The 9822-nt window shown below is 44.3% G+C and overlaps 6 non-coding genes across 6 annotated transcripts; all 6 read right to left on the bottom strand.

The window, feature by feature from the left end:
* Nucleotides 1–3369: 3369 nt before the first annotated feature.
* On the bottom strand, nucleotides 3370–3456 carry trnay-gua. The gene is given in 2 exon segments: nucleotides 3370–3405; nucleotides 3420–3456. It is a non-coding gene; the product is annotated as a tRNA-Tyr (tRNA).
* Nucleotides 3457–5513: 2057 nt separating this feature from the next.
* On the bottom strand, nucleotides 5514–5600 carry trnay-gua. Its single transcript is given in 2 exon segments — nucleotides 5514–5549; nucleotides 5564–5600. It is a non-coding gene; the product is annotated as a tRNA-Tyr (tRNA).
* Nucleotides 5601–7557: 1957 nt separating this feature from the next.
* Nucleotides 7558–7644, bottom strand: trnay-gua. The gene is given in 2 exon segments: nucleotides 7558–7593; nucleotides 7608–7644. It is a non-coding gene; the product is annotated as a tRNA-Tyr (tRNA).
* Nucleotides 7645–8230: 586 nt separating this feature from the next.
* On the bottom strand, nucleotides 8231–8317 carry trnay-gua. The gene is given in 2 exon segments: nucleotides 8231–8266; nucleotides 8281–8317. It is a non-coding gene; the product is annotated as a tRNA-Tyr (tRNA).
* Nucleotides 8318–8906: 589 nt separating this feature from the next.
* On the bottom strand, nucleotides 8907–8993 carry trnay-gua. Its single transcript is given in 2 exon segments — nucleotides 8907–8942; nucleotides 8957–8993. It is a non-coding gene; the product is annotated as a tRNA-Tyr (tRNA).
* Nucleotides 8994–9582: 589 nt separating this feature from the next.
* trnay-gua lies at nucleotides 9583–9669 on the bottom strand. The gene is given in 2 exon segments: nucleotides 9583–9618; nucleotides 9633–9669. It is a non-coding gene; the product is annotated as a tRNA-Tyr (tRNA).
* Between the last annotated feature and the right edge of the window lie 153 nt (nucleotides 9670–9822).

The following is a 9822-nucleotide window of genomic DNA, read 5'->3' as shown; positions in this document are numbered from 1 at the left end:
AATCAGCAACAAAAAATGTTTTATGTCATTACATTAAGATATAAAGGTGGGGATCAAAATTCACAAAGTTGATTTAAAACAAATCTGTGTTTAAGTCTTTTATCATGGTGTCTTGAGAGATTTGTCCAAAATCGTTTGTGATTTTTTTTTTAAACTGTCCTTTCATGTGTATTTTACTCTGGTAGCTTCTCTGCTGCTTTCCAATCCCTCTTCTCAGACACCCGTGTAGATGATTGTATGTCTTCATCAGCCTGTATAATTTTCACAATTCTGTCATCAAAATACATACAGTATATATTGACAGTTAACATTTATAATTTCTATAAATCAATTCTTTTGTTTTGTATCATTTTACCTGGATATGACACCGTTCAAACAGTTTATTTTGGATGGATATATAGATTTAACTTTTCTTTTGACACTTTACAGCCAAGTTTTGTGCTTTTAATACAGTATGTGTTCTTTATTTGACCATGCAAAATGTTTTTAAAACCACATTTTAATCGAAATGTCACTTAATGGGCAAATCTGAGGTTCAAACAATTATGATTACCCCACCTGGTTTTGGTAAATAAAAAAAAGAGGGACTGGGCTGGAGAAATATAACCATTCAAATTCAGACGATGGACCCGGGTTTGAGTCCCAGGTGGGATGGTGCCTGTGAGGCCATCGGAGAGGCGTGTGAGGGATTTAGTATAAAGAACGGTGGGGACACGCTCTGCCGAAGGAAAGGGGGTAGGGTAGCGACCTTCAATGATGTATACAAACACTAGATTGGTCAATGATAGGCCAATGATAGGCTTTGAACCAACGTCCGTATTGGTACTCAGAATCCTCAGAAGGAGCAGTCCTCCATAGGAATGAATGAATCGGATCTCTTGGTGTAACGGTTTAGTTGTTGGGTGTCAGTCACTGACCCTCCCCCCACGTACCTACAATTCCCAACCATACTCCCCTTATGTACAAGTCACAGGTAGCCCAATATGAGCAAATATGAAACCTTATTTCTAAATATGTCTTCTTTTTTAAAAATGCTTTTCTACTATGACATAAGGACCTTCATTTTGAGATTTCCAAATAGAAAGCCATGACCTGTAAGTGACCCACTGGGATCAAGCCAAACAGAGCAGTTATATGCTCTGACTCATGCCATGTTAATGAGTCTGCAGACAATCAATCAAATGTATTTATAAAGCTCTTCATCAGCCGATGTAAAAACCCCAGCCTAAAACCCCAAACCGCAAGCAATGCAGATGTAGAAGCACTGAAGCTAAGAAACTCTCCCTAGAAAGTCCAGAACCTAGGAAGAAACGGGCTCTGAGGGGTGGCCTGTCCTCTTATGGCTGTCCTGGGTGGAGAGTATAACAGAACATGGCCAAGATCTTCAAACGTTCATATATGACCAGCAGGGTCAGATAATAATAATCACAGTGGTTGTAGAGGGTGCAACAGGTCAGCACCTCAGGAGTAAATGTCAGTTGGCTTTTCATAGCTGATCAGAGTTAGAGACAGCAGATGCAGTAGAGAGAGAGTCCAAAATAGCAGGTCTGGGACAAGGAAGCACGTCCAGTGAACAGGTCAGGGTTCCATAGCCGCAGGCAGAACAGTTGAACACTTGCGCAGCAGCATGACCAGGTGGACTGGGGACAGCAAGGGGTCATCAGGCCAAGTAGTTATGGTCCTAGGGCTCAGGTCCTGAGAGAACGTAAAATTAACACAGGTCCCCGGATAGGACATGATAAATTCTCTCTTCCGCTGAGCTACAGGGAATGACTTGCTTTTGGGGAAACACTAGGCAAAAGTCATAAACTTGGCACAACTGCAGAAAAAGTTATACTCTTCTGAGTCAGCGACCTAAGGACTGTTGCAATCTCGAGAACTCTGCTGCTCCACCAACATTCCTATCAAAGGTCAACAAGTGAAGATTTCTTCTCTCAGGGAAAGATATTTTTTGTCAAGCACATGCCAAGGTGCACTGCTGACAAAAAGTTGGCGTAAGCCACAAGAAAAAGTACAATCCTTTGAACCAGATTTGAACCAGCGACCTAAGGATTACAGCAATTTCAACTACAGTCCTCCGCTCTACCAACTGAGCTATCGAAGGGTGACAAATGTAGTCAAACGCCATCACCTAGATGGTCAGAGGTTCGGCAGAAGCATATGTTCCCTTTAAGAAATGAATCTGCTGAGTTTGGTGGTGTCTTGGAGCTGCTGAGGATTGCCCCCAGGTCTTCGTACGTTCAACTAATGCTCTATTCCTCTGAGCTACATCCCCTTAGATTGCAAGTAGTTGCATTTGGGAATAGACAAAAAGTGAGCCGAGGAATAAAATCGCTGTTTAGCCCCCTCACTGCGAAATGTCTTTTTCTCTCTCCCTGTTGGTCTAGTGGTTAGGATTCGGTTCTTTTACCACAGCAGCCTGGGTTTGATTCCCGCTCAGGGAATGACTTGCTTTTGGGGAAACACTAGGCATAAGTCAAAAACTTGGCACAACTGCAGAAAAAGTTATACTCTTCTGAGTCAGCGACCTAAGGACTGTTGCAATCTCGAGAACTCTCTGCTGCTCTACCAACATTCCTATCAAAGGTCAACAAGTGAAGATTTCTTCTCTCAGGGAAAGATATTTTTTGTCAAGCACATGTCAAGGTGCACTGCTGTCAAAAAGTTGGCGTAAGCCACAAGAAAATGTACAATCCTTCGAGCCAGATTTGAACCAGCGACCTAAGGATTACAGCAATTTCACCTACAGTCCTCCGCTCTACCAACTGAGCTATCGAAGGATGACAAATGTAGTCAAACGCCATCACCTAGATGGTCAGAGGTTCGGCAGAAGCATATGTTCCCTTTAAGAAATGAATCTGCTGAGTTTGGTGGTGTCTTGGAGCTGCTGAGGATTGCCCCCAGGTCTTCGTACGTTCAACTAATGCTCTATTCCTCTGAGCTACATCCCCTTAGATTGCAAGTAGTTGCATTTGGGAATAGACAAAAAGTGAGCCGAGGAATAAAATCGCTGTTTAGCCCCCTCACTGCGAAATGTCTTTTTCTCTCTCCCTGTTGGTCTAGTGGTTAGGATTCGGTTCTTTTACCACCGTGGCATTGGTTTGATTCCCGCTCAGGGAATGACTTGCTTTTGGGGAAACACTAGGCATAAGTCAAAAACTTGGCACAACTGCAGAAAAAGTTATACTCTTCTGAGTCAGCGACCTAAGGACTGTTGCAATCTCGAGAACTCTCTGCTGCTCTACCAACATTCCTATCAAAGGTCAACAAGTGAAGATTTCTTCTCTCAGGGAAAGATATTTTTTGTCAAGCACATGTCAAGGTGCACTGCTGTCAAAAAGTTGGCGTAAGCCACAAGAAAATGTACAATCCTTCGAGCCGGATTTGAACCAGCGACCTAAGGATTACAGCAATTTCACCTACAGTCCTCCGCTCTACCAACTGAGCTATCGAAGGATGACAAATGTAGTCAAACGCCATCACCTAGATGGTCAGAGGTTCGGCAGAAGCATATGTTCCCTTTAAGAAATGAATCTGCTGAGTTTGGTGGTTGTCTTGGAGCTGCTGAGGATTGCCCCCAGGTCTTCGTCTTCAACTAGTTATTCCTCTGACTAATGCAGTCAACTAATGCTTTGGGAATATTCCTCTGAGCTACATCCCCTTAGATTGCAAGTAGTTGCATTTGGTACAGAAGCATAGGCAAAACAGTGATGATATCGAGTAAGTAAAATATGAGCTGTTTAGCCCCCTCACTGTTAAATGTCTTTTCTCTCTCTCCCTGTTGGTCAGTAGTGGTTGAGATTCGGTTAAGTAACTTTTACCACCGTAGCATTGGTTTGATTCCCTAGTGATCAGGGAATGACTTGCAATTCCCATGAAACACTGGCATAAGTCAAAAACTTGGCACAACTGCTCAAAAAGTTATACTGGCTTCTGAGTCAGCGCCTAAGGACTGTTTTTCAATCTCTCTGAGAACTCTCTGCTGCTCTACAGCCTGAACATTCCTCGGGTCAAGGATCCAAGTGAAGAAATTATTTTCTTCTCTCAGGTGAAAGTGTTGTTTGGAGGCTGTTAATTTTACAGGTAGTTTGCCCCCAGGTGATGCGTTGTCAAGACCTCACTAAGCACTGCTGTCAAAAAGTTGAGGGCGTAAGTTGCCATACCAGAAAATGTACAATCCTTCAGAGCTCTCTGATTTGAACCTGTAGACCTTTGGATTTTTGGGACAAGCAATTTCACCTCCTGTCAAGTCCTCTGTCGCTCTACCAACTGAGCTATCTGTGGATGACCAAAGTTTGTCTGTCAAACGCCAGCTATCTCACCCATCACCTAGATGGTCAGAGGTTCGGCAGAAGCATATGTTCCCTTTAAGAAATGAATCTGCTGAGTTTGGTGGTGTCTTGGAGCTGCTGAGGATTGCCCCCAGGTCTTCGTACGTTCAACTAATGCTCTATTCCTCTGAGCTACATCCCCTTAGATTGCAAGTAGTTGCATTTGGGAATAGACAAAAAGTGAGCCGAGGAATAAAATCGCTGTTTAGCCCCCTCACTGCGAAATGTCTTTTTCTCTCTCCCTGTTGGTCTAGTGGTTAGGATTCGGTTCATTTACCACCGTGGCATTGGTTTGATTCCCGCTCAGGGAATGACTTGCTTTTGGGGAAACACTAGGCAAAAGTCAAAAACTTGGCACAACTGCAGAAAAAGTTATACTCTTCTGAGTCAGCGACCTAAGGACTGTTGCAATCTCGAGAACTCTCTGCTGCTCTACCAACATTCCTATCAAAGGTCAAGGTGCACTGCTGTCAAAAAGTTGGCGTAAGCCACAAGAAAATGTACAATCCTTCGAGCCGGATTTGAACCAGCAACCTAAGGATTACAGCAATTTCACCTACAGTCCTCCGCTCTACCAACTGAGCTATCGAAGGACGACAACTGTAGTCAAACGCCATCACCTAAATGGTCAGAGGTTCGGCAGAAGCATATGTTCCCTTTAAGAAATGAATCTGCTGAGTTTGGTGGTGTCTTGGAGCTGCTGAGGATTGCCCCCAGGTCTTCGTACGTTCAACTAATGCTCTATTCCTCTGAGCTACATCCCCTTAGATTGCAAGTAGTTGCATTTGGGAATAGACAAAAAGTGAGCCGAGGAATAAAATCGCTGTTTAGCCCCCTCACTGCGAAATGTCTTTTTCTCTCTCCCTGTTGGTCTAGTGGTTAGGATTCGGTTCTTTTACCACCGCGGCCTGGGTTTGATTCCCGCTCAGGGAATGACTTGCTTTTGGGGAAACACTAGGCATAAGTCAAAAACTTGGCACAACTGCAGAAAAAGTTATACTCTTCTGAGTCAGCGACCTAAGGACTGTTGCAATCTCGAGAACTCTCTGCTGCTCTACCAACATTCCTATCAAAGGTCAACAAGTGAAGATTTCTTCTCTCAGGGAAAGATATTTTTTGTCAAGCACATGTCAAGGTGCACTGCTGTCAAAAAGTTGGCGTAAGCCACAAGAAAATGTACAATCCTTCGAGCCGGATTTGAACCAGCGACCTAAGGATTACAGCAATTTCACCTACAGTCCTCCGCTCTACCAACTGAGCTATCGAAGGATGACAAATGTAGTCAAACGCCATCACCTAGATGGTCAGAGGTTCGGCAGAAGCATATGTTCCCTTTAAGAAATGAATCTGCTGAGTTTGGTGGTGTCTTGGAGCTGCTGAGGATTGCCCCCAGGTCTTCGTACGTTCAACTAATGCTCTATTCCTCTGAGCTACATCCCAAAAGTGTAGATAAAAGTAGTTGCATTTGGGAATAGACAAAAAGTGAGCTAAAATCAGTTTAGCCCCCTGAATAAAATCTATGCTAGCCCTAAACTGTGGCATAAAAACTCTTTTTCTCTCTCCTGTTGGTGTCAGTGGTTAGGATTCGGTTCTTTTACCACCGCAGCCTGGGTTTGATTCCCGCTCAGGGAATGACTTGCTTTGGGGAAACACTAGGCATAAGTCAAAAAACTGCAGGTTATGGCTGTTTAACAGTCTGCAGAAAAAGTTATACTCTTCTGAGTCACCTGCGACCTAAGGACTGACAAAAAGGGAGAACTCTCTGCTGCTCTACCAACATTCCCTATCAAAGGTCAACAAGTGAAGATTTCTTCTCTCAGGGAAAGATATTTTTGTCAACATGTCAAGGTGCAAGGTGCAAAAAAGTTAAAGGCGTAAAGCCACAAGAAAATGTACAATCCTTCCTGAGGTTGAAGAGGATTTGAACCAGCTGTCAAAAAGTTGGCGTAAGCCCAAGAAAGGATTACAGCAATTTCACCTACAGTCCTCCGCTCTACCAACTGAGCTATCGAAGGATGACAAATGTAGTCAAACGCCATCACCTAGATGGTCAGAGGTTCGGCAGAAGCATATGTTCCCTTTAAGAAATGAATCTGCTGAGTTTGGTGGTGTCTTGGAGCTGCTGAGGATTGCCCCCAGGTCTTCGTACGTTCAACTAATGCTCTATTCCTCTGAGCTACATCCCCTTAGATTGCAAGTAGTTGCATTTGGGAATAGACAAAAAGTGAGCCGAGGAATAAAATCGCTGTTTAGCCCCCTCACTGCGAAATGTCTTTTTCTCTCTCCCTGTTGGTCTAGTGGTTAGGATTCGGTTCTTTTACCACCGTGGCCTGGGTTTGATTCCCGCTCAGGGAATGACTTGCTTTTGGGGAAACACTAGGCATAAGTCAAAAACTTGGCACAACTGCAGAAAAAGTTATACTCTTCTGAGTCAGCGACCTAAGGACTGTTGCAATCTCGAGAACTCTCTGCTGCTCTACCAACATTCCTATCAAAGGTCAAGGTGCACTGCTGTCAAAAAGTTGGCGTAAGCCACAAGAAAATGTACAATCCTTCGAGCCGGATTTGAACCAGCAACCTAAGGATTACAGCAATTTCACCTACAGTCCTCCACTCTACCAGCTGAGCTATCGAAGGGTGACAAATGCAGTCAAACGCCATCACCTAGATGGTCAGAGGTTCGGCAGAAGCATATGTTCCCTTTAAGAAATGAATCTGCTGAGTTTGGTGGTGTCTTGGAGCTGCTGAGGATTGCCCCCAGGTCTTCGTACGTTCAACTAATGCTCTATTCCTCTGAGCTACATCCCCTTAGATTGCAAGTAGTTGCATTTGGGAATAGACAAAAAGTGAGCCGAGGAATAAAATCACTGTTTAGCCCCCTCACTGCGAAATGTCTTTTTCTCTTTCCCTGTTGGTCTAGTGGTTAGGATTCGGTTATTTTACCACCGTAGCCTGGGTTTGATTCCCGCTCAGGGAATGACTTGCTTTTGGGGAAACACTAGGCATAAGTCAAAAACTTGGCACAACTGCAGAAAAAGTTATACTCTTCTGAGTCAGCGACCTAAGGACTGTTGCAATCTCGAGAACTCTCTGCTGCTCTACCAACATTCCTATCAAAGGTCAACAAGTGAAGATTTCTTCTCTCAGGGAAAGATATTTTTTGTCAAGCACATGTCAAGGTGCACTGCTGTCAAAAAGTTGGCGTAAGCCACAAGAAAATGTACAATCCTTCGAGCCGGATTTGAACCAGCGACCTAAGGATTACAGCAATTTCACCTACAGTCCTCCGCTCTACCAACTGAGCTATCGAAGGATGACAAATGTAGTCAAACGCCATCACCTAGATGGTCAGAGGTTCGGCAGAAGCATATGTTCCCTTTAAGAAATGAATCTGCTGAGTTTGGTGGTGTCTTGGAGCTGCTGAGGATTGCCCCCAGGTCTTCGTACGTTCAACTAATGCTCTATTCCTCTGAGCTACATCCCCTTAGATTGCAAGTAGTTGCATTTGGGAATAGACAAAAAGTGAGCCGAGGAATAAAATCGCTGTTTAGCCCCCTCACTGCGAAATGTCTTTTCTCTCTCCCTGTTGGTCTAGTGGTTAGGATTCGGTTCTTTTACCACCGCAGCCTGGGTTTGATTCCCGCTCAGGGAATGACTTGCTTTTGGGGAAACACTAGGCATAAGTCAAAAACTTGGCACAACTGCGAAAAAGTTATACTCTTCTGAGTCAGCGACCTAAGGACTGTTGCAATCTCGAGAACTCTCTGCTGCTCTACCAACATTCCTATCAAAGGTCAACAAGTGAAGATTTCTTCTCTCAGGGAAAGATATTTTTGTCAAGCACATGTCAAGGTGCACTGCTGTCAAAAAGTTGGCGTAAGCCACAAGAAAATGTACAATCCTTCGAGCCGGATTTGAACCAGCGACCTAAGGATTACAGCAATTTCACCTACAGTCCTCCGCTCTACCAACTGAGCTATCGAAGGATGACAAATGTAGTCAAACGCCATCACCTAGATGGTCAGAGGTTCGGCAGAAGCATATGTTCCCTTTAAGAAATGAATCTGCTGAGTTTGGTGGTGTCTTGGAGCTGCTGAGGATTGCCCCCAGGTCTTCGTACGTTCAACTAATGCTCTATTCCTCTGAGCTACATCCCCTTAGATTGCAAGTAGTTGCATTTGGGAATAGACAAAAAGTGAGCCGAGGAATAAAATCGCTGTTTAGCCCCCTCACTGCGAAATGTCTTTTTCTCTCTCCCTGTTGGTCTAGTGGTTAGGATTCGGTTCTTTTACCACCGTGGCCTGGGTTTGATTCCCGCTCAGGGAATGACTTGCTTTTGGGGAAACACTAGGCATAAGTCAAAAACTTGGCACAACTGCAGAAAAAGTTATACTCTTCTGAGTCAGCGACCTAAGGACTGTTGCAATCTCGAGAACTCTCTGCTGCTCTACCAACATTCCTATCAAAGGTCAACAAGTGAAGATTTCTTCTCTCAGGGAAAGATCATTTTTGTCAAGCACATGTCAAGGTGCACTGCTGTCAAAAAGTTGGCGTAAGCCACAAGAAAATGTACAATCCTTCGAGCCGGATTTGAACCAGCGACCTAAGGATTACAGCAATTTCACCTACAGTCCTCCGCTCTACCAACTGAGCTATCGAAGGATGACAAATGTAGTCAAACGCCATCACCTAGATGGTCAGAGGTTCGGCAGAAGCATATGTTCCCTTTAAGAAATGAATCTGCTGAGTTTGGTGGTGTCTTGGAGCTGCTGAGGATTGCCCCCAGGTCTTCGTACGTTCAACTAATGCTCTATTCCTCTGAGCTACATCCCCTTAGATTGCAAGTAGTTGCATTTGGGAATAGACAAAAAGTGAGCCGAGGAATAAAATCGCTGTTTAGCCCCCTCACTGCGAAATGTCTTTTTCTCTCTCCCTGTTGGTCTAGTGGTTAGGATTCGGTTCTTTTACCACCGCAGCCTGGGTTTGATTCCCGCTCAGGGAATGACTTGCTTTTGGGGAAACACTAGGCATAAGTCAAAAACTTGGCACAACTGCAGAAAAAGTTATACTCTTCTGAGTCAGCGACCTAAGGACTGTTGCAATCTCGAGAACTCTCTGCTGCTCTACCAACATTCCTATCAAAGGTCAACAAGTGAAGATTTCTTCTCTCAGGGAAAGATCATTTTTGTCAAGCACATGTCAAGGTGCACTGCTGTCAAAAAGTTGGCGTAAGCCACAAGAAAATGTACAATCCTTCGAGCCGGATTTGAACCAGCGACCTAAGGATTACAGCAATTTCACCTACAGTCCTCCGCTCTACCAACTGAGCTATCGAAGGATGACAAATGTAGTCAAACGCCATCACCTAGATGGTCAGAGGTTCGGCAGAAGCATATGTTCCCTTTAAGAAATGAATCTGCTGAGTTTGGTGGTGTCTTGGAGCTGCTGAGGATTGCCCCCAGGTCTTCGTACGTTCAACTAATGCTCTATT

This window comes from Oncorhynchus tshawytscha, linkage group LG15 (assembly GCF_018296145.1).
Source record: "Oncorhynchus tshawytscha isolate Ot180627B linkage group LG15, Otsh_v2.0, whole genome shotgun sequence".
Taxonomy (NCBI): Eukaryota; Metazoa; Chordata; class Actinopteri; order Salmoniformes; family Salmonidae; genus Oncorhynchus; species Oncorhynchus tshawytscha.
This window is presented reverse-complemented; position numbering and strand designations above follow the sequence as displayed.